Source organism: Poecilia reticulata, chromosome 5 (genome assembly GCF_904066995.2).
Source record: "Poecilia reticulata chromosome 5, P_reticulata-male-v2, whole genome shotgun sequence".
NCBI lineage: Eukaryota > Metazoa > Chordata > Actinopteri > Cyprinodontiformes > Poeciliidae > Poecilia > Poecilia reticulata.
The window spans coordinates 22,741,306-22,768,654 of NC_088834.1; the positions used below are offsets into that span (position 1 = coordinate 22,741,306).

The following is a 27,349-nucleotide window of genomic DNA, read 5'->3' on the forward strand; positions in this document are numbered from 1 at the left end:
TTGCATGCAGAGAAGAGGAAGGACGAAGGACAGTGGTGTTTGAATTATAACCCCCATGATGCCATGGTAACTAAGCAGTCCAGAGGTTGGCTGGGAACAGGAACAAGGTAAAAGGTTTTCCGCTGCAAACCGTGAGTAATGAAATGCCTTTCATGAAGTACATTTAATTATTAAACAATTTTCTTTGCAGGAGGGTTTCATTCAGCCCAGAATTATTTTTGTCTTCATTCTTTCCCACAGGTCTGGCATGCAAGCCTCTGCAGGTTACCAAAAGGACAAATCCACTGCTTTCCAAGAGGCCATATTCTGTAGACTCTAAATGACCTTGTGTGTGTTTTTTTTTCTTATGGAGAATTGCGAAGCAAAAAGGCCTTTGTCTTTGCATTAAAGTTCAGTAATTTAGTTCACAAACGGTATCCAGGTAGATTCATTGAACACAGTGACATATATCATCCCTGCCAGATTGTTATTGCAAGTACAAATTTGTTCTTAATAACTCACCTGCTTAACCCTTTATGGACGGTAAATTAAATAAATATCAAGTGTTTAGATGTATTACTTTTAAGTTTTCAAAAAATTAGGTAAAAAATGACAGTTTTATACAGCAACGTTATACATACATTACAGTCTGGCGCCCAGTAAAACTATGACATAATGGGCTCTTTGCACGTCAGCTTCCGTGTTCGGGGATAAGCGGCTCGGTCGCTTCCGGTCTATTGAAAACGCCATTTTACACTCGGTGCTTGCAGGACTTGCCCAATGTAACAATTAATGATGTACCACGATCCCAAGCTCCAACAAGTAAGCTGGAGAAAAGATGTACGCCTTATTATACATTCACAGATACAAAGGTGAGTTTTACTTTCTTTAAACTTTGTGGCTAACATTAACTTTAGCTTATGCTAGTAGGCAATATTCTCTGACATTTTCATTATAAAAATGTGCTATTTAAGTACCTAAACATTTTAATCCATTCTAACGGACAATGTTTTACCTTATTTTGTACTTATTTTCAAGTATTATGTGTGTTTATTGTCATCAGTGTCAAACAGAGATCAAGTAACGGGGGTGATTACGGTTCGGGCTTCATGCTTCCGAAGCACAACAAGCCCCATTGCTTAAAAGTAGGGCAGCACTGGTGTCAGGGTTCTAGCTCAGCTGACTGTTCATGTTAAAAGTTGTTTTTTTTTAGAAAAAAATGGCTGTGTTCTTTAAGGTCTCTGTGTTATTTAGTTTTATTACTTTTGCATGCTTCTTGTGAAGAGCTCAAATAGGACGGTGTTTACAGCAGTGTGTACAGTCGGATCTTTGCTCGGCTGTCTGGCTCTGGTCTGCTCATTCGTTCCCATATACTCGCTCTTTCAGGCTGAATACAGAAGTTATTCCATGGAAATAACACAGGGATGGCTCCTTTATTTACCATCTTTTTCGGTAGATTTAGGCAGAATAAGCTGATCCGGAGTGAAGTGAAGGTTGCCAACTTTGCTGTGCGGCGTTAGCTTTGACTTGTAGCGATTAATATTTACAAACCACCGTCTTCTTAATTCAAGATTGCTTGGAAATCTATGCAAACTTAAAAAGCCCATTATATTTAAAAAACCACAATGTTCATAGTATTGCTTTATTTGCTTCTGAATACAACTTTGTCTTTTCTAGCTGTCATGGTAAATCAAAGCGGAAGCAAGCATTTCGATCATGCGGATGTGACGTCAGCGCCGTACGTGCAAAGAACCCATAAAATGATGGGTTGCAGATTGGAAAGCATCTTAGCAGGAACGATGCAGAAACGATTCATAACAAATAAACAACTCAGAAATAAATCTGTTTAATAATAAAATGTTAATTCACAACTCAAGCCTTGTCAGATCACTGAAACTGCCTGCATGTCAAAGGTTCAGCAGTATGACGACGTGCGGGTCGTTTCTTTCTGCACAAAACAGTGTCCATTTTGGATTTTCACCCTAAGGCCATAAAAAATGTGTCTCCCTACATAGGATCTTGTGTCCTCTCCACCTTCTCAATAATTCAATGGAAAGAGGAGATGTCAGCTCTGGTATAATTACTGTGTGAGGGTGACAAGCTCCTCTGTCAAGGGCAAGATGGGGAAACAAGCGTTACAGTGCTGAGAAAGCTAAAAGATCGAGCGGTAGTGTGTGTGCGACTGGCACTGTTGATGGGAAATGCTTCGACTTCTACAAGGTGATGAAACTGGAGGTAATTTGGATGGGGAGCGCTGTGACAACAAGAGCTATTTTAAAAAAAAAGAAACTCAACTTACCTCCAGCTTTATAGAAGTAACTCTAAAATAGTGACAGTGGTTTTATACTCCGCACAAAACGAATCATGTCCAGGTGCAACGTCTCATTCATAAACTTCAATATTAGTCACGAGATTCGTGATTGGTGTGCAAGTCTTCAGTGGTTGTGAAGCAATGCAATCCATCAACATTAGGCAGAGAGGTACAATACAGGGTGCAAGATCTGATTTCAGCTCTGGGCCCAGCTGAGATGACAGACTGTGTTAATTTAACATCAGGCGAACCCCAAACTTCCTGCTCAGAGAGAGCCTCAGCATGAGCAAAGCTGCCAAGATGTGACTAAAACTGTTAATGTCACAGAGACCTGAAATCCTGGAGCAGGCAAAGGGTTTGGCACAAAGCCCCGGGTTTACAATGAGCTGTACAGACCAGGTAGTCGTCATTAGAACTGGACATTTTTGACAGATGGGTACCCAGGAAACCATCCCCACTGAGATACATTGTCTCTGCTAGAGCAGTGATCTGGACTTGCCCCTCGCTGCCTTACTCCACCTCATGTAAGAGGCTGATCTGATCTGAGATCAGTACTGATGAAACTGTTCTTATTTCTTTGAAACAATACAGAGTGGGATACAGATTCAACTATTTATATGTATTCTGCTATACATTTTCATAGTATTTGAGAGAAATTGAGTTTTATAAAATAAATCTTCATTGAACGTTCACTGTGGCTCTGTCTGGAGGTGTTTCAGCTGTTTTGTGAAGGTTTACTTTGGCATCAGATAATAGCATTTTCAACAGCCTGCCATAATGACATTTTCTGCATCCCTCATCGAATGCTTCATTCCAACTGAGATATCAAAAAAATATGGCCTCAGTATTGATGGGATTCAGAGTTGGACCTCGCCCTCGTCAAATTCATCCAACCTTAAGAAAACACATACCCGTAACTCCCACAGAGTGAACTTTCATAATACGAGTCCATATTCACATTACAAGGCAAGACTGATATAAAGCATGACACAGACCCTTTTCACACTGTTATATTCTATTATGTTGAACCAAACATTAAAGTGGGGTATACATAGGGAAGTTTCACACTGTCATGTGGGGAGCTGTTTGTATTCACACAGAGAGGTAAGACTCCCGATGTTAGCTACTTGCCAGTATAGATGTAATGCTCGGCAAATAACAAATAAGGCATATGGCAATTCCCAGAGATTTCAACTTGCTGTAGAGGTTTTTTTATTTGTATTTTTGATAGATAGATGGAGTCTAGTGCAACCATTGCAGCTAAAGATTGTGTGTTTGAGATTTAAAAGACGTATCCAAATTAAATCAGCCTATCTCGCTCAGTTAAATTAATGGAAAAAAATAACTCCTGAAACTCACCCAAAATAATATGTGGATTGTTTTATGAATACATAATAAATGAAGATATTCTCTACTGACTGGTTTGGGGGAAAAAAAGTGAAGCTCAACTATGTGGAAGTCTGAAAGATATGGTAAATAAGTAGAAAGACTAAGAACAAATAAACTTTTATTGCAGTATCATGAAATCACACTGACAATGTCTAGAAAATCCAACCTATATTAAGTAAGGAAAATATGAATCATAAATTATTATTATTACAAAGTCATTGGTGTACTTCTCTGTATATTTATTGAACTGAATCTTCTCTTGCTCTATTCCAGGGGTCTTCAACTCCAGTCCTGCAAATTTTGGATGTGTATTTGCTTCGATATACAAATAATGAGGCAATTAGCAGGACTCTGGAGAACTCGACTGCATACTGAAGATGTGATCCAGCCATTAGATTTAGGTTTGTTGGATCAGGAACACATCTAAAAGTCGCAGGACACCAGTCGTCGAGGCCTGGATTTGAGAACCCTTGGTCTAGTCTCTTTAGCTCCTCTGTAGGACTGAGGTTTTGGGATTTTATACGGTTGATTTCAGTGCCTAGGGAGTCATTTCTGTGTTGTTTTTGACCATATGCTTTGGTTCATTAACCTGCCAGAAGACTTCCTGATGACCCATTTTTTAGTTTTCTGGTACCAAGTTAAAGAGTTCATATAATGATGAGAACGTGCTGAAACTTTGGGAACTTTGGTATGCAGCTTGGACTTGTTTTTTACATTGCCAGATCAATTCAAATGCACAGCATTCACTGTTGTGCTCATTTTAAATAGTAATGTCCTTGCAAATACAATCTGTCAGTGCTGAAAATGTCTAGGAGGAGCATACAGGAAGAATATTGTTCATGTCTAACTCTTAACTATACAGTTCAAAGTGATACATCCAGGCAGTTTTGAGTTTATGCATCATTGAAAATATATATTCTCTCTGTGGTTATAACTAAATCTGTAAAAAGAAACAACATGCTTTCAGACTCTTAAAATTGTGTCAACGTTCTTCTTATTCCTTCCAATGAGCCATCATTTTATCCACTTGTGTTAAACCAGGAAGAGAACTAAAACATGTAGGATGCCGGCCCTCAAGGACCGACTTTGGACACTACTGTTTTAGGCTAAAGTCGGGTGTTTGCTGTTTACAAGCTAGATATTAGTCTTGTCTGATCACAAGAAGTAGTTTTATTGAACTAGGTTACTGTCACATTTCGTAAACTTAGCATGTTTATTTTTGTGAATTTAGAGCAGGGAAGGCAATTTTTAAACTTTTAGCATGAGAATTTGTCAGTCCTTTTAAAGTCTATTTTTTCCCTAGAAGGAGTTAGCGACAAGTATGTAGGGCACTGCAGAAGCGGCATGAAATGAACAAGTAGTTCTGTCTGATATCAAGCAAAAGAAAAAAACCTTTCTCTACTTGGCGATTCACCAACGTTGAAAAGGACTTTATCCACTGAGAATATAACACATCCTCTTGTAACTTGACTATATTCTGACATATATTAGGATATCATAGAAGGAGCCATGAACTCACTTCACTGTTTAGCTTAAATGGTTTACATTGCAGCCAAAGCACAGATTCACATGATGATGTCACCAGGGATATGCTCAAATATACAATAACAAGGAGCACAACTGCTGTACAAATATGCCTGACAGATGTTAAGAGTATGGAAGCTATGAGCAATTATTGCAAAATCCACATGATGACACAAAGGATTCCTATAGGCATGTAAAATGATCCTAGGATATCCTTCAGAGTAAAGCAAAACACCCACATATGATATAATGTTTCTTAGACACTGTAACTGTTTAGGTCACTGTTAGTTTTATTTGTTTTGTTTGACTAAGTTCAGATTTTTGTTTGATTTATCGTACAGGTTTCTAATGTGTGTGGGGGTGTGTATACATGTTTGTGTGTGTTTATTGTCATTTTACGTCCATAATTGTTTTGCACGTTACATTTCTCTTTTGTACTCCATCAAGGATAGTGGAGTTATTATATTTTTTATGTGTTTGTCTGTCTTAGCAAGCTACTCAGAAACTATCAAGAAAGATAAAGTGGAGAGAATAAGACTGAACAAAGGAATACTTCATTCAGTTTGACTGTAAATCAGAATGTATTTCTGAGGAAAAAAGGAGCACAACTTTAGCTTTGTGTTTTCTCTGAATGCTCTGCCTTATGCCTTAGCTGTTAGCTTTGTACTCGCAAGGCTTGAACAGGTCTCTGAGATCAGTTTTGCATCCAATTTACATCATTACAAGATTCCAGTGTGGCTCATTTTAGTTATATTGTGTTCTGTCATTATATTCAATTTTCACAGCAATTTTCCTAATGCAAGTCTGAGAATTTAGCAGGAGAAAGTGACTGCGCCTAGTAGAGCTGAACTCCTAGGACACATGAAAAGCTCAACAGCCTCAAAGCTTCCTTTTTCATCTGTTTACATTTGTCTTTACATTGTCCTGTATCTCTTCTTGCACTGTAATGCTAAAGAGGAAGAAAATAAAATCCAATATCAAAAGGGACTGCATTTTTGATCGTGGGGGGAAGTGGCAGTGTTTAATCAAACGCCCTGTTTGCCATTCTCCCTGTACTGAACATCCCAAGGCGAGCACATCAGAAGCCGGTGGAGAAAGGCCATGTTCTGTGTTTGAAGGCAGCCACGCCAGGACACACAGAGGCTGTTTGTAACTAATTAGGTCTAGTTTGACTCACCTAGATTTTAATTATGATGACCTATCTTTCAAAATTCCTGCCCATTACACGGTGCCTTGAAAGGTAACCCGACACTCAAACTTTTTCCGCATTTTCTTACTTTACAAGCACAAGCTCCTCTGTGTTTTGTAGGGATTTTATTTGAGAGACCAACACAAAGTAGTAGAGCATTGCTGTGAACTGGAAGTAAAATGAAACATAGGTTTTAAAATTTTTCATGAATTAAAATATTACATAGACATTTCTGTCCCCCCCCCCTTTATTTTAATGTTGCTAAATAAAATAATTTGCATCTAGCTTCCCTCAAGGTTACCCATAAGTAGTTAGTGCCTTTTTGCAGTAGAAGGCATGATGTTAGACAACAGTGAATAACATGGGAGGACTACAGTAGACAAGTCAGGAATAAAGTTGCAGAGAAGATGAAACCTGAAGTAAAGAGTAATTCATTTAAAATGTCTTGCTTAAGATGTGCTTTTCTCATTATATGGCTCTATTAATGTATGATCAAAGCCCTTCTTGTTTTCTATTTCACTTATATGCTTCATAAAACTTTCTCCACTAATTGACTTGATGGCAAATTGATTGCTGTGTCAGATAGCGAATATCTGTTTTCCACAGACGTCCTGAGGTATTTTAAAGGTTACAGCAGACCGTTAGCTTATCAATTTACCACCTAATGAGGTCCATCAAAGGAAGGATCGCAAATCATTATCGTCACTTCAGGTTTCCTATATTTTCATCGCGGTCAAACTCTTCTGCCGCATTCCTAATTAGAGAAATCAGTCTTCAGGCTTTGCTCTCATTCACCATGAACTCAACTGTTAATCAGATTTGCGAGAGCCTAAAATGTTACGCAGCCAGCTGCAAATTATTAACTTACTAGTATTTTTCCTTCAGTGTATGACAGATTGCTGCCCAGAGGAGAATATTCAGCGGAAAAGCAGCACAAGACAGGTGATTCATGGATAGATGTTAATGCGGCGGACGTACGCGACTGAGGATATTCCCAGTGGTATGCACTTACAGTTAATTGATAATGGAGGTCTATGAAAAGATGCACACTAAATCACAGCCATTGAGCTTGCCTATAAGGTTGCAGCAATTCAAAGAACAACTCTCCTGAGTCCCATAAGCTTTTCAACAAGTGAGAGCTCTGCTGAATTAATAATAATGGAGGAAATATGTTTAACTCATATTACTTTAGAAAAGACATTGCAATTTCAAACGGGGAACTTGTGCATAATGCTGCAAAGAAGAAATGCACCAACCTCCACCTAATCCAGGTTACGCAATCTTCCAATGATATTCTTGATGTCTCTATGTAGCAGTTTGATTAGTGTCTGTACCAATATGCCCATGGCTCTGAGGCTGGTCCTGACTCGGAGGACGGTATTGACTCAGAGGCAGGTCCTTCAGTTCCAGCAAATTCAAAAAGACCAAATGTTGGTATTTTTGTCATGCTTTCAGCACCAAGGTTTGTCTGCATTGGTAATATTTTTGTGTTACAACATAAGGCGCATGGTCCATGTCTCTGATGGAGAGCGTCCCTTCAACACGACACATCCTGTTTCTGTTGAAATCAGGCTTCACCTCAACTGCAGGCTTTATCTCAGACTCTTCATTCTTGCTTAGGTCTTCAAAGTCTATTGATTCGATGTCTTCCAAAACTAGATCACCTTCGTTCACATATGGATAGGATTTGTTTATGTCCTTGTCATCAAAGTCGACTGCGTCTTGGCTTTCAATGTTTTTTAGTCCATACTCAGAGGCCATTTGCGACTCAGAGGACGGTCCATACTTGGAGGTCGGTCCCGACTCAGAGGATGGTCCGGACTCAGAGGCAGGTCCAGACTCAGAAGCCAGTCCGGACTCAGAAGTCGGTCCCGACTCAGAGGCTGGTCCCGAATCAGAGGCATGTCTAGACTCAGAGGCATGTCGGACACAGAAGTCAGTCCGGACTCAGAAGTCGGTCCCGACTCAGAGGCATGTCCGGACTCAGAAGTCGGTCCGGACTCAGATGCTGGTCCATACTCAGAGGCAGGTCCCAACTCAGAGGCAAGTCCAGACTCAGAAGTCTGTCCGTACTCAGAAGTCTGTCGACTCAGAGGCTGGTCGCGACTCAGAGGCAGGTCCAAACTCAGAAGTCTGTCTGGACTCAGAGGTCGGTCCGGACTCAGAAGTCGGTCCGGACTCAGAGGCTGGTCCATATTCAGAGGCAGGTCCCGATTCATACGCCGGTCCGGACTCAGACGCCGGTCCCGACTCAGAGGCCGATAGTGACTCAGAGGTCGGTCCCGACTCAGAGGCAAGTCCAGACTCAGAAGTCTGTCCAGACTCAGAGGCATGTCTGGACTCAGAAGTCAGTCCAGACTCAGAGGCCGGTCCATACTCAGAGGCCCGTCCATACTCAGAGGCTGGTCCAGACTCAGAGGCAGGTCAATACTCAGAGGCTGGTCCAGACTCAGAGGCAGGTCCCGACTCAGAGGTCGGTCCTAACTCCTCTGTGTGGCCCAAACTCAGAGGCCAAACTAAGACTGGGCAAAATTCAACGTTTGTTCCACTCTTAGAGGGTTCTTGAGTTTGAGCATTGTCTGAATTATCTCCACAACAGAAAGCATGTTGAATGTACTTCCATGCCTTTCTGAGATGGTCTTGTCAAAGATTATTTTTCCTAGGATGTGCCAGGCTTCTTTTGAAACCCTGTATAACCTTGTAAATAACTATTGGGTTGTCACTTTTTATCATCATAAACAACAATTCTCTAACTAAATCATCATTGCCTGAGGGACGTTGAAAGATATCTCCACAGAGTTTTCTTTCCATCTTGTCAAAAAAGACTAAATCTATGTCCTTTACTTCTTCCCAGAGTTTAGGAGCAAGCCTTTTCTGGACAGGTACGGTGTGCTTCATTTTGTAAGCGGCATATCTACTTATAGCGACTTATAAATCAATAGCCAAAGAATTTTTTCCACCATATTTCTTCTTTCCTCTTCGGTTCCACGTTTGAAACCCATCTCTTTCGCGTCCCTCAAAAATCGTTCAGGGTTCATGCCTGCCTGAGTATAATCCTCACTCAGGCAGTTTTCATCTGAGTACAAGTCCTCACTGGGAAAAAAAAGTCTTTCTGATCTTTCGTTTTGTAGATGTAAACATTTTCTTTGGAGGAACAGGATTCTCCAGGTGATGTTTGAATTTTTCCACAATAACTTTATCTCCTTCTGGGTAATAAAGAAGTCCAATTAAATGCAATCCAGAAGCAAAGTGGGAAGCATCTCTGGCGAGGCTTTGGAAAATTCATTCACTCAGCTCTTCTGACACCTCTGAGAGATCATCCACATTTAATTCTCCTGTTTCTCTCAAAAGTAAGATAAAAACCTCATGGTGTTCTTCCAAAAATGTTTCACCACGCGCTTCTACGGGCGAAAATGAAGTCGGCGGCTGCTTACCGTAGTTGCTAGACCTGTTGTGGCTCAATATTGGTCCATATTTAAGGCGCACCGGATTATAAGGCGCACTGTCGGCTTTTGAGGAAATTGAAGGTTTTTAGGTGTGCCTTATAGTGTGGAAAATACGGTACATTGCTGACAGCCTATCTCATAATCTAAAAAGCTTGAAAACGTATTATTAGAAAAATAAATAACAGTAAAACTTACAAATGTCCAGAAAGAGAAATAGGAAACACTCCATGAAAGATGTAAACAGGCTGCAGACAATCAATTACTCTAAAGGAACTGCATAAAGAGATCAGAGAAGTTTAGCCACATGATATTCAGTAATTTTACCACCTGCTAGCTGCCATTGTTAGCCTATTAATGACTCATTACCTGTTTAGCTTGAGCTCTTGGACCTCAGGTTACAAAGCCAGCAAACTTGCACTTCACCCGCCGACTCAAATCAGATTAACTTCCCTTAATTGATGTAGATCAGATGTTTTCATGGCTTTTAAGGAAGAAAAATACAGTTTTTAGAGTGACTGCATTGAGTGCTTTAAAAATAACCCTGTCAAAAGAATAAGATTACAGTATGTTACCTATTTGTCAGGAAAGACTGAGAGCTCAAGGTGCTGTCAGTTTATACAGTTGTATTTCTGTATCTCTGATCACATTGTACTGCAACCACATCCTATCATAGCTGCATGTGTGCACAGAATTGTATGCACTCTTTCAAACATGTGGTGTCTTGCCAGGGTATTCACCAGTTGTCACATTGCGACAGGTCACACAGGTCTTGACTAAGCGTTCAAGTGACGCTTAGTCAGTGTTTTGGTACAACAGCGTGTACTTCCTTACGGTCTTAGCCAGTTGCTCCTTAAAACTGTCCATTCTGGTATCTGGCTGACAAATGGGCTCTTTTTCGTTGGGGCTTTTTACTGATAAACATACCCACAAAACTCTGACCACTCCCACTGTAGTTTTGTATGCAGAGGAAAGCAAAAGGTTCACCAAAGAGGTTGTTAAAAGATGGAGTAGAAGACATGAGTCTGACAACAGAATTATGACATTTTTGAAATTGTGGCCTTGAGAACTAATTTTAGCACTTCTGGCCAACCATGTAGGGGCCTTTAAAGACTAAGGTTAGTGTTGGTGTTCAATCATACAGCATTTTTGTATGTCAAGACATTTAGTTCTTTCCTCCACTTGACAGAGCACCTTCGACTTTCTGTTTGCCATGACGCTTTAATGCAGGGGTAAACTGCAATTAGGACTTAATTACGCCGTTCTTTCCACAACATTTTTCTTCTCTCCACTCATCTACACTTTACAGACTGGACAGTCAACTAACTGTATTTTAATCTGTGCTACTGCACTTTGGAGCATTGTTTGTAGACTTTCAAGGACAAGGGTGACTCTCTCTCCACACTCCATGATCAGTCAGCTCTTGCATCTTCTCCATTCCCTTAAAATGTTTGTTCTTCTTGCCAAACACACAGACCCATTAATAGTGCATGAATTAAAAAAAAAGAAAGAAAAGCAAATTGAGAGCAAACAGCAGCAATGCATAAATTTATTTAATATTCTCATTGCTTTCAGCGCAAGCTGCTCAGCTTGTGCACTGCCTAGTGAAATCATGACAGCTAAGATTAATCTGGCTCATTTGGAAAAGCATCACTGAGCACTGTAGACAAAACAACTTTTGGTTGCATGCTGTAGGTAAGAATACTGAAGCTGTGTCTTCATTTGAACTGTTTTATCATTCGAGTTTTTCATGTCGGAGTTATGAAAAGGAAGTGACAATTTATATCGCAGGCTCTTTTGATCCCAGTTTTCATAAGGCTAACATTGTAATTCATAATTTATCAATTCTTCCCATGATAATGGCGCAAAGCCTGAAGTGAGCTGAAAGGATGTGAGCCGCAGTAACCCAAAGCTAATCAATGTGTTAGTGTTTAAGAGTTGGATGGAGGACGGTTTTGTCCAGGGGCCTTTCACGTGGTAAGTGAGACTAATCTTTTAGTATTACTATGACCAAACTAATCAATTCTGAAGACAGACAGTAGGCTTTAGGAAAGAGCTCAAAGCTGGGTTGCGGCACTCACCCGGGGGAAATTTTCTCGGAAGTGCTGAAATTCATCTGGTCTTTTATTCACGCAAAACACACAAATGTCCTTATCATTCTCAATCAAAAACTCACATTCCACCTACCTCTTTGAATCCATGTATTCTCTCTCTTTCTCTTTTTTTTCTTTCTCTCTCTTTATTACACACACACTGAGCATATGAGGCCAGGTGGTGTGGTTAGTGCCAGATCTTGCTCTCTGCTCTCTTGAGTGCAATTGGTAACCCGAGCTGCCTGTTTGAATAACTCACTTATCCCAAAAGCTTCCTCACTGCAAAGACATATACTAACATAGCAGTGCTCTATTCAGAGAGCGTTTAAGCTGCTGAAATCTGCTGATGATCAAAATCCAACAGAATCTAAATTGCCTCTAAATAATGGCTCATCAGTTCATTATTGGTGTCAAGTAGAAAAGGTGTAACATATTTTTACTTACATCGTACACAAGAGATACAACTATGCTTTTACAATTCAGCAGTTTTTTTTTTCAATTTATTTTATGAATCTTTCAGTCAGCAATATGTTTTCATGGGGAAGGGAGCGAGGAGGTGGTGCGGCACCACTAATGATTTTTCTATGTGAAACAGTTACTGTCAACAGATCATGTAAAGTGCCTCTGGCTGGAGTGAATATCTGATATAAAAAAGAAAACGAAAAAAAAAACAGAAAAAAAAAAAAAAAAAAAAAAAAATATATATATATATATATATATATATATATATATATATATATATATATATATATATATATATATATACACTGCTCAAAAAAATAAAGGGAACACTTAAACAACACAATATAACTCCAAGTAAATCAAACTTCTGTGAAATCAAACTGTCCACTTAGGAAGCAACACTGATTGACAACGGGGACCCTCGTCGGGCAGTATATATATATATATATATATATATATATATATATATATATATATATATATATATATATATATATATATATATATATATATATATATATATATATATATATATATATTGCTGTGGTTTATGTGAATCCTAGCTTATGATTCTCACTGTATGATGATCCTGATTAAACAAACTATTTCACATAAAAGCAATTATAGGTCAAACAATCATATAGTAACTTTTATTTAAATCAGAAGAGCAATTCCTAGGGCTGCTAAAAGTCTTACATTTATCATTACAGTACTAATGATGTTGTATATACTGTTAATTTGTTATTTAAATGATAAACAAGTGTTATAGATAAACAATACTAGCTACTCAACAGACCTGGAGCTCATAGCTTCTCAACTGTGGCTTTGAAACAGTGTCAGCTCAATAACTGTGATGGGTTGCATCCCATATATGGATGCAACCCATCCATATATGGATGGGTTGCATCCATATATGGATGGGTTAATGACATGTGGTATGTCATTATCTCAATAAAAAGTTGCAAATAATTTCTGAAGTTGAAAGGAATAGGGTTCCATTTTCTCTTCCATTTGTCTACCTTTCATGTACCTGTTAAGGAAAGGAATCCCACACAGCATGATGCTGCCACTGCCCTGTGTCACCATGGAGGTGATGTCTGGAGTTGGTTTCCAGCTACACATTGTGATTTTTGTATGTAAACCAAAAGGCTGTCCTGGTCTGACCAGAGCAGCTGCCTCCTCATATCTTCTTTATCCCCTTTAAACCCCCAAAAAATCATTGGCACAAGCCATGTGGCTTGTGCCAATGATTTTTTTGGGGTTTTCTTCTTTGCCATTCTTCTGTTGAAGGCCACTATATACCTTTTGATCATGATGTTTAATAATTCACCAGAACTTGAGTGCAGAACTCCTATGGAATTTTCACAGGTCTTTGCCACTGCAGCACATTTCATTTCTCTCTGACGTCACACAGAAAAAAAGTTCTGCCCCAGTTATGACAACAACAAGCTACAAGAACTCCAGAACCAGGGCTGCAGGAGGAGAATGACGTAATTGTGTTCTTGCAACTCTGGGAGAGAGAACACATTTCTCTGGTCTTGTGGAGCATGTGGATAATAGGCCCCAAATCCAGATTTCTGGAGTGCATGAGAAATAGTTGTCCTGTTGAGAGATTCTCCTGCATGACATGTGGATCTATGTTACAGAGTTAAGATAGCCCTTATTATTATTTCCCTCAAACGTTCACCCTTTGCCTCTAACAAACCTAAACATGCTACACAGAATCGCTTTATTTATCCTAAGATTTAATATAATTTAAATATTCAATAGTTATTGGCTACAATGTGTTGGCCTATCGCCCCAAATCCCATTGAAATACACCGAAGTTTGCGATTGTAGCATAAAGATCCTCCAAGTGTTGACAAGTTGTGCTGTGAAGCCCTCTAAAGGTCGTGTAGAGTACTGCAGCGGTAGGCAGTGCGCTTTCTCCTCCCTCCTCCCGGAGCACGAGCTGCATTCCTCTCCTCTCCACTCCATTCACACGCAGGGGAGCCGCCGGACAGAGAGCACCGCCGCCGCCGCCACTCCGTGTGACCAGCGTGGAAATGTGCCCAAGTTGTGGAATTTAAAACCATGGCGGGGGTATCAGCCCTTAGGATCACTTGAACCCGTAAGTACCCGGTGCGAGGGGACCTATTCTCGCGTGGAACAAGCTCGAGTAATAGGTGGAAATTTTGAGGTTATGATTTTCTTTGCTTTTTTTTTTCTTTTCTTTTTTTTTTTTCCACATTTTGCTGTTGATTCGTGTGGCGAGTTTTTGTCCCCGTGTTCCTCTCCGACTCTCGGGAACTGGTTTCCCTGTACGAGTTGGAGGAGAGCTGTGGAAAAACCGGGACTTGGTGGAGGTGGAGAGAGTGTGTTTGGAGGTTTCTGCAGAACGTTTCGGCTTGAATCCGCGCAGAAACAAGTTGTTTAGGCGTCTTGGTTGATTCGAACATTTTTAATGACCTCGGGTAAAACACCTGGCGCAGAAACTACTATCTGCTGGGTGTTTTTCCTCCTTCGTACGCTCTGCTTTGGTGCAGTGGGTGCTAAGTTTCTGACCGGCTGCATTTAAAATTAGATTTTTGTTTTAAAACCTTTTAGAAATAAAACAAGCCTCGGGGTGCGTCTTGCTGTCGCTTGTCCTCACAAGGAGGAGGAGGAGGATGAATGCCACCGCAACCACCCTTATACATAATTACAGGTATTCATTGCTTGACACTCAAATGTTTCTTGGATACATATTCTCCTTATGCGTTACTATTTATTTCATTTATAGGAAAAACTTGCTTTTTTAAATAGACCTCTGGGAGGAGTTGGGTTAGATTCCTTAAGGGGAGGGACAGGGGGAAAAAAAAAATCGATGTCCCTTATTAGCTTTGAAATAATTAGAAATTGTGTTTGTGCGATGTGAAAAGAGAGTTAATCTGCTAACGAATGAGAGGCAATTTGCGGGCTTTGTTATTCTACGGCAATTGAATCCCCCCGCTGCCCCCCCAATTTCTGAGCAGAGCGAGGATGGAGTGAGAGGCGAGGGCTGTCTGTGGGTGTGTTTGAGTGCGCATTGGTTGTCAGCTATTGAAAATGCTCTCATTGCTCTATCGGATTCTCCTCATTTGTGTGTGTGCGTGCGTGTGTGTGTGTTTGTGTTTTTAAATCAAATACTTGCTAACCAAATTAGTCGTCGCACCTCGACCCCCTGCACGCTGTTTGAATTCATCTGTTATATTACATTAGCAGATGCTTAAATATAAATGTACCTCTTTTTGAGAGAGAGAGAGAGAGAGAGAGAGAGACGGGAGGAGGCGGATGATTGGGGCCAGAGTGCAGCTTATCTACAAAAAATCTCTGCAGCTGTCCTTAAAAATTAATGCATAAGTCCTACAGTATATCAGGACGCAATAAGAGGATGATTTTCTCAATTGAAAAGACGGTGTTTATACATTTTTTTTTCCTTCCAGCACAGGCGGGTAAGCAAGTGTAGCTGGTGTAAAGGGTTCATGGTTTCAGAATTTGCTCAGATTTTTTTTTTTCAACATGTTATGGTTTGACATCCTTTAGATGAGATTTTAAAACTGTTAAAAGTCACCAGAGTAGTTTTCTCCTGCTGTCTGGAACATATAGTGGCGCACTGCTGCTCCTCCCCCACCTGTTGCTGTGCACTGGCGATCAGCTGGTTTGCAAGATAGCCACTGCAATTCCCCCTATTTTTAAAAGATGTGGGAATATTTCCGGTCGCCACAGATATGTCACAATCCGCAAGCCAGTTGTTTTTGTTGCAGCATACCCAGGTGATGCAGCCTCTCTCCCACAGGTTGCTTTGCATTGCTGGTCAGCTAGTTTAAGAAAATTTCCCACACATTTCAAATGCTACCCAGAAAGACAAGTTCAGGTGGTTGAAAAACATTCCCTGCATTCCCCTCACCTTAAGGTACTGCTGTTTTTGCAGGGCAGATAGCCAGACTAATCAACCAGCTAGCATCAACTTGTCATACTTTCATACAAGCAAATTTACCTGGATTTATTCCATACTAAATCTGTGTATCAAAATCACTAGTAACTATTAAATATAATTGATTATTACAGATTTAATCTGTACAATCAGAGGTACCGTGATGATCGGAGAGGCCGTGGAGTAGCCTCTCGCAGTTAAATTTAAAGGACTTGCATTCAGATGTAAATGTTTTGGGATTTGAACCGTGACTGGGGTGTTTGCTTAAGAGGTGGCGCACAGCTGCAGGTAAAGAGACATTTCACCGACCACACAACGGGACTGTGGTGAGCTTGTTTTGTCAAAACAAACAGCATTTCTATTAATGTCGGGCTCGTGGAAAAGAGAGGCAGTTATGTAAACCTCAGATGCACCAGAGTTTTTGTTATGAAGCTTCAATCTGTAGATCTTGGTGTTTTGGTGAGTTAATTATTTATAGTGAGACTGTATGTGATGTCCCACTATAAATAATTGCGTGATGGAGAAGCCAGTTTGCTTTTTTGATAAAGGATAAAATTATTTGAAGTTATTGTAATCTGCCTTGGTGAAACAGCAATCAGTCCCTGTGTGTATTCTCAGGAGTATGTAGATACTTAGATTAACTGTAAAATATCCAAGATATAAATTTTTGCAGTACATGAGTTGCATATTTTATGCAATTTCTTTAAGAATAACTTCTTTTCTCATTTATTTTTTTTTATTTTTCATAAGTCTGCTTGAAATGAAGAATAATCTGTGATCTGTTGTTCTTGGAAAGAATGCCAGAGTAATTGTCAGGTTGTAATAGGATAATAACATGTGAACATGTTCAGACTTGTCCACACAATCACATTGCTGCAGCCTAAATACCAGCGTTCACACTCTGTCCCAAACGCTCTGGGAGGTTAGTGTTGTTTGCTTAAAGATTGTGCAAAACGTTTCCTGTGTAAGTCAAAAAATGTTCGTAAATAATTTTTGCTTCCCTAAAGTGTCATCTTGCACCGCGTTTTTGCATAAAAGCTGCCAACCCACCCAGAACATTACAAGCAATTTGCCTCAATCGTCCTTAATTATGATACAGATCTGCGCCACAAAGGGCTGTTGCTGTCAGGAGTTTTAGGAGGTAGCGCTATCCGGTCTGCCCGGCTGCAGTGTTGTAAAAAGTGAATCGGTGATGTCCAAACTTTGGAATTTGAGCTGACGTGCACTTTGTACCCCACTGGCCCTGCCTTTGTGTGGCTTCTCCCTGCGCTGCATTCCTATGGACCTTTCAGTCGGCAGGTCTGATTAGATTGTTGGTGGATGACTGGAGCAGCAAGGAGGTTTGTTGAAGTGAAAAACAGAGTTGCACTCAGCGCACAATCAAACTGGTCGTTAATATTTCCCAGTAGTGCTACTAGTGCTTATATTGATAAAGGATTTTGGCCAATGAGAATTTAAACGAATTTCCTGCAGGCACTAGGCAGATTTTTACAGCTTGATTGGAAAAATGTCCTTGCAGACCTCTTTATAGACTGGTGCCACTTGCAGTGTGTAGTGTCTTCTTTGTGTGCTCATTTTCCAGTTTCCTTACAGTTTGACATTTTGAACCAACCTCGTCTTTAGGCATTTCCTCTTCTCGCCTTCCCTCTCATGCCTGTGCTCTTCTGCTTCTCTTCCTGCTCACATTCTTTTTCCTTTGGTTTTTTGCCTCACCCTCTCCTGCTGTCAGTGTGGTCTACCTCTTCCCTCTTCATTTTACTCTCCTCCTGCCATCATGTTTAATTTTTCCAGTCTGTCTCTCTGTTCTTCAAATGCTAGCCCACTCAAAAATGCATTATGATTCATTTGTCTTCCTTCCAGAGATATATCCACCCTGCACATGCAAGGCTTATACCTTCCTGCCTTTCATTTGCTCCCCAGACTCCTTGGCAGCTTAAAGATCCTCAGTTTTTTTGTGTGTGTCTGTGTACAACCGGTTTTCCAGGATGTTCTTGCCGGGATAATTGGTCTTCGTAGTTTGCCAGAGTCTGTCCCATCGTTGCTTTTCAGATTGGTGCTCGTTGAGGAAGCATTTATCACCCTGAAAGGGGATCTCCTCTGTAACAGACGTAGTGGTTGTGTCAGAGACGGCTTGGTATGCTGTAGTCCTAAGACTCTCCGCCATGCGTGAGCACTTTCTTGGCTCACTGCTGCTGTAATGTAATATCTGTTGTCATATAATAGCCGGTGAGGATGGCTTGTTTTTATTACATAAGTTTTCATTTGTGTCAGTCATCCTAAAGAGGTTATAGCTAGAGTGGCATGTTGCTACGAGTTTACTTTTGTTGTGCATCAGTCTACATCCTTTTTATTTTTCTTTGATCTTCTTCAATTTTTTTGTCAGAAGACCTCCTATACTGTCTTGGACAATTTAAAAAAATTTTCACTTTAAGATATGAGGTAAAATCTTGACATAAATTGCTTTAAAATGACTTAAGTTGCGTTGAGAACTCTGGAAATTTGAGTCAGAGAAAGCATTAAAATTATGATGTGGAAATCTGTGCAGAAGCCTGGTGGTTCTGACACCTGAGTCCCACCTGTTTCTCTGCAGTGTCATTTTTCAATCTTCTGCCTGAGCATTTCTCTTACTCTCTCTGGGATTTTTGCTTGGAGCCCTGAGGCGAGGAGCCACACAACGGCAGGAATATTAAACGCTCCAAAGATGAAGCAGCAGTTAGAGCTCTATCTGAAAACCCCGTTCTACACACGCCTCTCATGGTATCAACGCCTATCCAGCCAACGAGCACTAATATATAATAAACTCACTCACCAATACCTGGCGGGTCCGTCTTGACTGACTGCTCAAATTGGAATGACCTCCATTTGGCCCACATAAGAAGCTGGGATTGAGCGCCGGTAGGTGGTGTTGAACTGCAAAGTGTCACTGCTTTACTGATGATATTGAGAGGTGAATTCGCTGGTGAGACGGCAGCACAAAACCCTCATCAGCGCCAATCAGAGTCGAATTTAAAGGTAGACTAGGCTATCTTTGAGGGACTGGCAGCTTTAGTTTGGTCCCTGGAAACTGTCTGTATTAAACTGTGCACTCCGTGTAAATACAAGTGTGCAAAATTTAAAAACAAAATCTCAGTGTGCATTGTTCGATGGGTTGACCTCTTTTAAAAAAAAGAGAATCTTGTTGCGTCCCTCCCTTCAGTTGTCGCCAAATTAATTTGACCAGAGCTTTGGCAGAGCAGAGCTGAGCTGTCTTGGTGCTTTCTGTCTCTAAGGAAAGCAGCCTTAGTTTCCTTTTCTTTTTTTTTTCTTTTTTTGTGCCTGTCGTGTGCTCATCCAAGTGAACTGTCTGTTATGTATAATTAATTTTCTCCTCTCTCCCAGTTTATTTTTATCGCCCACTTTTAACAGTTTCTTCAAAGGACCCCTCCCCCGCTTTCGTCCTCCTCGGTGCCTGCTGAAAGTGACAGCTGCTCGGGTATGGGAGACGCTTTTTGAAGCAGGCACTAAAAAGGCCACTCCGACAAGACGAATTGGAGTGAGAAATCTGACATTATCCAATAAACCTGGCTACAAATTGGAAATAAGTTTTTACCGCAGTCCCCATTTGTCTTTTGGAGAACCGAATTGAAGTTGTCCTTTCGTCTTAATTGTCGTTGATTAGCTCGGTGGCCAAGGATAAACCACATTTCATTTGTGGAATGGGCTCTGATCCAAACCAAAGAAACGTTTTTGTTCGTTGTATCTGACCCTCAGCTCACCACAGCTCGTATTGGGTTCTAGTGGCACTCATAAGATCTGGTTCCTTTCCTGACCCACTGGCCTTGTGTGGAAACCCCACAGCCGCTGCAGCTAGTGGGCACAGCCTCAGCATCTGTGGTTTCCTCCCCAGCATGCTAATACTCTTGTCAGCATTCCATCCATCTCCCTTCAGACACTGAGTCAGACAGGCGGCCAGGGTCTCTGATTTATGTGGACGTAAAAAAAAATTTAAAAAAAGCAAAAAAAGCCCTTTCTTGTTGTGTTTCCTCTTTTGGAGAAGAGTCTGAATCTATCGATCGAGAAGCCACAGTTCCTTCCTGTAACATTAGATGACACCTATACACTCATTTTATTCTGGTCTAATTTTACTCCCGAGCTGTGGAACGAGCTCGGGAGTAAAACTACACTCCCGAGCTAATCTACACTACATAACTCCCTCGTCCTGTCAATTCTTGTACAGTTTTAACTCTTTTTTGTCATTGAGTTTTAAGAGTTGGTCTTGAAAATTGAGCGACAAATCACTTTTTGTTCACAAGTCTGTACAAAGTAGCTGCGTAAACGGGTATGAGATTCTCATGGTTTGAAAATCTTGACTGATGAAACACAATTTAAGATTTTCTACACAAAACATTTAAAACAAAATACATAACACGACCTAATTACTTTTGTTTAGAAGAGAAAGATACGGTCATGCATGCTTCTGTTAAAATTGCACAAAATATTGGTTATTAAAGGTAAAATTGGGCCATGCCCAGCACCATAGTTATTACTTTCTATTTGGTGGAGTTGCATCAGTCTGCACAAGACCACTGTCTGGTAGTTGATATATTTTGTAATTAAATATAATTCAGACATGATTTGATGCATAAATGGAGATAATCTTATAATCCCTTTATCATCTGGTTTGTTTGCAGCAAATATTTTCAATCAATCTGGAAAAGGCAGTTTAGGATTAAGTGTTGGTCAGCTGTTTGAGAACTGGTTAATACTAAGTGACATTACATGCATCACATTTCTCCCAACAAGTGTGTTTATTGGTAAAATCTTAAGGATGCTCTGTCCAGTGATTCCACCTGTCCTGCTGAATACGCCGATACGCAAGTTGCTCTACGTTATTTTTAGGCCTGTCTCAGAGATTCTCTGTCAGTCTCGCTCGCAGAGATCATCTAAGTTTAGATGAGGAAGCCCGATGGTTGTTTACCGTGCTCGCTAGAGTCTGTCGGCATCTTCAGGCATGTTTGGCTTGTTAATGAGAACCACTGTGTGAAAGATGAGGCAGCGTGCTGTGGGTGTCTGTCTTTGCATGTATTTGCATGGTGATAAGCCGAGCATCGTCCGTGCGCTTTCAGATGTGCACGGCCTTATATGGGATGCTGCTGCAGTGGATTTGTGGCAGAGTGGTGAAGTGTGTAAGGTAGTCCTCCCCAAAGTGGAGAATGTAACAAAACCCCACATATGGGCATTTAATAGTTGTGATAAATGTTTATGGTGCTGCACCTCTTAATTGGCCCCCTCTCTTTATTCTTCTCAATCTCCTTACCTCCTACATTTTTACTCTTTTCTTTCATCCTGCTCCTCCCTGGTCTTGCGTATGCAAGCCCTCCAGGTTCCTGTTGTGTTTACCAATGGGAACCTTAAATAATTCAGGCTGTCCGTACTCCCCAGCCCTGTAAATAAGACTAATAGAAGGCAGGCTTCTGAAGAGAGCCACTTGCCCAGGGAAAGCATTGCTGTGGGCTAGCCTATAAATCAGCTAGCTGCCTGTTTGGCCCCTTTACTGTGGCTGCGTTGTGGACTACAAAGCAGGAACATCCATGTTAGCGGAAGGAAGGGTGACTTAATGCAGAGAGGTCAGCAGCAGGGTGCCGTTGGCCCTGAGGCAGTGATTGGTATTGGGTGTTTGTGTGCAAATCCATGCAGGATGCTGTTTTTTTTAAAAACATTTTTAATTGGATTTTGAGTTGGATCTGTGTAACACATGCATACGTGCACCATGGCTCATAAACTGTTCATACTGATGTCAGCACAGGCATTTAGTTTACCAGATGGCAATAACCGCTCATTAATACCTTCTCAGAGTAAGCATTTCATTGGTTAGTTTTTTGGTGGACATTTTTATAGTTGCAGTCTTGAAACGGAAAGAAAATGCATACTTTAGAGTGTCTGTCAAGTCGTCTGTATCCGTTTCAGAAGGTTGTGGTTTTTTTAAAATGGATCTTTGCTCTGAATTTCTTTGAAACACATCCCAGCTTCTCACTTCTTCAGATTATAATTTCAAATTGCCTGTGTGTGAGACAAGGAGATAGGACTTGTCTGAGGAACAGTTTTAGGGAACACTTCAGAGTTTGAAATTAAACTGTTTCAGTAAAGCTAGATCTTTAGACACTTTTTCACAGTTAGTCTGTCGCAAAGTCACTTTTTCTCTTTTCTTAGAACCTCAAAAGACACAGGAATATTTGACGGTTTTCACTTATGATCACAGCGCGTTATTGCTGTCAGATTTGTTTCCTCTTACATCCTTACTTTCTTGGTTTCTTCCTTGTTTTTACATCTGTAATTTTGTTAAAAGTTGACAGTAAACTATTGCTTTTACCCCTTTAGAATTGTACAATAAGCTAAAAGGACTTTGGATATCAAAACTGTGTTTTATCCCGTCACGTGAGTCATAGTTTCAGATTCTACTGCGTCTGTTCCCTCAAGCCAAATTAAAATATTGTCCGAAACTTTTAAATTGATGCTGAAACAGCATGAAATCTCCAACACCACCTCCCTCTCCTGGCCCTTTCTTTTTCTTCAGCCAGTGTGTCAGCTCTCCTTTGTGCTCCTCTCAAAGGGTTAAAGAGGGAGAAGTGATGAGTGGCTCACCGTCTCTGGCTTTCATTGTGTGCTGGCATTGTGCCACTGCATAGCATATCGACCACAGACGTATGTACAAGGGACTTCGCTTTATTTCGCTGCTACACTAACACAGTAGTATCAGTGGCTGCAAACCAACGCAAATATTGTGAAAGCATGATTATTAGCATGACTGTTTCTTTTACATTTCTGTAATTTAAATGAAATTAAATGGTTTATTTTGCCTTTTGCTGTTTCACCGTTTGCTTACACCTTCCTTGTGATTTTGCAACAATCCATAACTTTAGAAACAAGTTCAGTGATGCCCCAGAAAAATTCTGGTTTTCTTCTCCTGCCTCAGTGGAAACATGTGCTTGCGGACCATAAAACTCTGTCTCCTCCCTTGCATAGCTTGTTAAGGGGAAAAATCCACTCGACAGCATGTTGTGCAGAACATTAGCTGCTGCATGGGATAATTCTTTGAGCAGACCTGGGCTACCTCCACTCTGCAACGGAACAAATCCTGGGGGTGCTTTTAAGTCGTCTCGCCCGTCTCGACCCCCTGCAGAGTAAAGGCAAGCAGAGCGGGGCGGCATTGGGAGTAAGTGCTTTGGGACAGACAATGGTGGACCGGCCTCAGAAGCAGACTGGGGGGAGTGCGGCCAAAAATAGAAGAAGAGCAAGAGAGGCGGGGCTGGGGGTGGCTCAAACTAGAAGGAGGAGGTATGGGTTTAGGGAGGTCAGAGGTTAGACTGATCCCTACTTTAAAGGTGTAGTGGGGCAGCGGAGGTCTTATTGCCAGGGCTCTCTTGTTGCTTTTTACCCTGCCTGGGGTAATGGTCTGCTACTGCATCATGGGGGAGGGGTATTTAGGTGGGTGTGAGTGCGAGCTGCGCATTGCTGTCCCATGATGACTGCAGTTGTGCTCACTGACCTCTGGCCCTGGCCTCTACGCTCCCTACCAGGAGCTGTCACAGAGGTCAGCAGCATGCCAGCTCCCACGTGAAGACGCTGGGTAACTGAACGGTATCTCTGCTTCAGCAAGTCCTTCTGGGAGACGATAAAGAAGCAGAACGTGTGACGAAGCAGCCAGCAAACATGAAGGAAACGTGTCTACGATACCATTCAGCATTTTGAATGAAATGGGGTGTGTAACTTGTGACTGGTGTGTTGATGGGGGCGACCAGGGGGGAGTGTCCTTTCTTATGCAAGTCCTTTTCTTTTAGAGCAGTCCTTCATTCCTCACAAGATATCCATGATTTCCTTGGTTCCCTTTGCATGTGAAGGAATGTGACTGTTCTGCATGATCAGCTCTGCTCTCTTCACCGTTATAGATTGTGATCTTATTTGCGTCAGCTTGGCATGGCCTCGGATGCACCGACAGTCCCCCTGTCCCCAGAAATGTGATGGATAACACTGGCATTTGAAGCAATATAAAATGTGTTTAGCTTGTAGTGTTTCGAAGACTTAATTTCTTTCACTCATATCTTTACAGTTGAAACTCGAGGAGTACATACTCCTTTGTTTCACTGTCTGACAAAGTTATTTTTATTTGCTAAATCACAGAATGAGAGAGAGTTTTTATTGGATTCGTCATATTCAGAAGTGCGCCACACTAATATTTGCATGGCTTAAAACTAATTGGAAAAGTTTTAAGGGATGTGAGTTTTTTAGGTACAGCTGTGGATATATTTTAAGGCAATGCTTCACATTCACTTCTTCCTTGTGCGTCATCCTGATTTAATCAAAAGCTATCAGCCAAGATCTGGGGAAGACCATCGCTAACCTATACAAGTCTGGTTTATTTTGGCTTGCAAACAATACAGGCGCCTTTGGAAAGTCCACCTTTTTGTGCTAAATAACAATTTCAAGTCCTGAGTAAAAGCTAAAGACCTTGTGAAGTTGCTGCCTGGTGCTTGTAAGAGCTTGTCATTTGCAGTGGAGTCCTGGACTGATGTGGTCTGAATGCATAACGATAAACCAGATTAAATGTTGGAGTTGCCTTTACAAAGCCCTGGTCTCAGCTGAGCTGAAAAGGCATGTATTGGCCTACAAATGTGACTCAGTTTCACCAGTTCCGTCAGGAGGAGTGAGCCAAAATTCCAACAAACTATTGTGAGAAACTTGTGGAAGGAAACCCAAAGTCTGACGTGTTTGACCAAATCCAGACAGTTTAGAAGGCAATTCTAACAAATACTATAAAAATACTGATATTCCTAACTGACCTGAAACAGAAAGTCCCATTTAATGCCTGAAATTAAGGGTTCTTCAATACAGCGTGTGTAAAAACTAGTTTCAGCTGAATTCAGGCATTCTTGTGTAGGGCATTGCCATTTAGCATGGTTATAAAACACAGCTCTCGCTGTTTTTAGCCACACCTCGTCATTCAGACTTGGCCACCACACAGACACTTCCAAAAGCAGCCCATCTCCCTGTCTGCTTGTAGCTACATTAATATAAAAGCCCTTAGTGCTTAGAATTGGTAAAGGGCGGGAAAAAGGAGGAATCTGAACAAAACGTTGCCAGAAACAGCGGAGGGGAAAGAATAAGACCGCCAAGAAACAAGGGAGGGAACTTGGCAGCACTTGCTAACCGAGAACAGCAACGAGGCAGCTCACACCAAAGAATAATAAATGCCGTTGCACAGAAAAGCTCTTGTATGCAAGACACAGTGAGGTAGAGAAGAGTGGTGAAAGAGGAACGAGGGGAAAACTAAGTCACTCTGATTCCAAGTTTAATTAAGGTCTAAATACAGCATTGGAACAGCTGCTGTTGCTTGCACCACCCTGCCATACCCGATTTACAGCTTTTTCTTATTTACTTGGAAGCTGAACAGATGTTATAAAGGGGTGGCAACTTTATCGGACGAGAGGTTTGGTTTCCGGGAAGAGGAGGAAATTAAACTCCTCACTTACTTTGGTGAGTTCAGCAAATTGCTGTCGCTGTGTGCTCATCCTAGCAACACGGAGTGAGACTCTGACTTCTTGTTAGCTTTCCAAGCTTTATGGATTCTTACTTAATCTCAGCTTGTAATTGTGTTGCTTCCCAGGGGGCAAGATAATAAACGCAGGTTATTAAATTTTGAGCAGGACTAACTAAAACGCATTAACTCATAGTAACATTTTAATGCATCCACAGAAATATTTTCAGTCGGAGTGTAGCTGCAGTGCCCTGGGAGGATGAATGAGCGGTTAAAGGTACACTACGTTGCAACAGTATTCACACACTTGGAACTTTTTCTGTGTTTTGTGTCAATAATATGTGTAATAAAAATGCATTGAAATTGACATTGACTTTAATAGGTTTTGACAATTATGAGAACTGTTTTTAACATGCATCACTGAGCTCCGATATGCATTTTAAGTTGAAATTCACACAAATTTTTTTTTGTTGTGAATTTCAGGTTTCTCATCTTGCATTTCAGTCTTTTTACCCAAAAATCTCTCATCATGAGGATGAAGAAATCCTGTTCTGTGGAGTTCGGTCACATTCGTTTTCTGCGACTCTCTCTCCTTCTCGCTCTCCCATGGAGGCCCTGATGAAAATGGCTGTTTAATCATGCAGAGAGGTCAACCAATCAAAGGGCACAGCCCGAGTGATTTAAAGGCCTGTTCGGAGCACAGCTGGAGGGGGGAGAGAAAAGGGAGAGTGATTTGGACGGAAAGAGAGAGATGTGTTGGTGTTGATTGTTCTGTGGCACAGGTCACTTCTTGCAGCATACCTCTGGTCTCTTTTCACCCATAATTGATAGATTGATCTACAGGCAGGGAAATGTGCTGAAAATATGCAGAGGATGTTGGGCAAAGAGGTGAGCATTTTAGCGAGCCGACCTTCTCGGAATGAGGTGTATTCACACATTAGCATTAACCCACATTCTCCCCTTCAACTTTTTATTTTCCGCTCTACCTTCCCAGTTCACAAAGATGCATGAAGTTTATGGTCAAAGTTCTTGCCTGTATCTTTACCTTCTTTCTCTGATCTATGTGGCATTTAAGACTTCATAAAGAAATATATCCAACTTGTTTGTAAAAAACAAGTTGGAGATATATTTTACAAACATATAATATGTTTGTAAAATATTATATTTGTCTTTTTTAAAGTTCAAGCCATTGCTAGATCAGAGGATAAAACATCTGAGTGGTGTATGCAAAGGCAAATTTATAGGAGGAACTCTCCAACCCTATGTTGAACATGGTGGTGGCAGCATCATGATGGTGCCACCATCGTGATGCTGCCACCAGCAGCATCATGGTGGCAGGTTTGTGCAGCCTCTCTGCTGCACAAACCTGGAAGCTGGCCTGAAGAAATAGGAAAGCCAATAGATCTAAATTCAAAACAATCCTGGAAGAAAATCTGCTACAGACTGCAAAAGACCTGATAACTGGGGCAGAGATTCATCTTCCAGCAACCCCAAATATAAGGGCAGAGCTTGAA

The 27,349-nt window shown here is 41.0% G+C and overlaps 1 protein-coding gene across 4 annotated transcripts in view; it reads left to right on the top strand.

Moving 5' to 3' along the window:
• Positions 1-14,230: 14,230 nt before the first annotated feature.
• The window catches only part of plxna1b (plexin A1b), a 213,921-nt gene continuing 200,802 nt past the window's right edge, over positions 14,231-27,349 (top strand). For 2 of the 4 annotated variants that reach the window (XM_008409389.3, XM_008409388.3), the window contains exon 1: positions 14,233-14,500. The gene's annotated coding sequence lies outside the window, so the exon portion shown is untranslated. Of the gene's footprint in view, positions 14,501-27,349 lie in introns of all 4 variants that reach the window. The other 2 variants (XM_008409387.3, XM_008409390.3) reach the window with 2 other exon arrangements.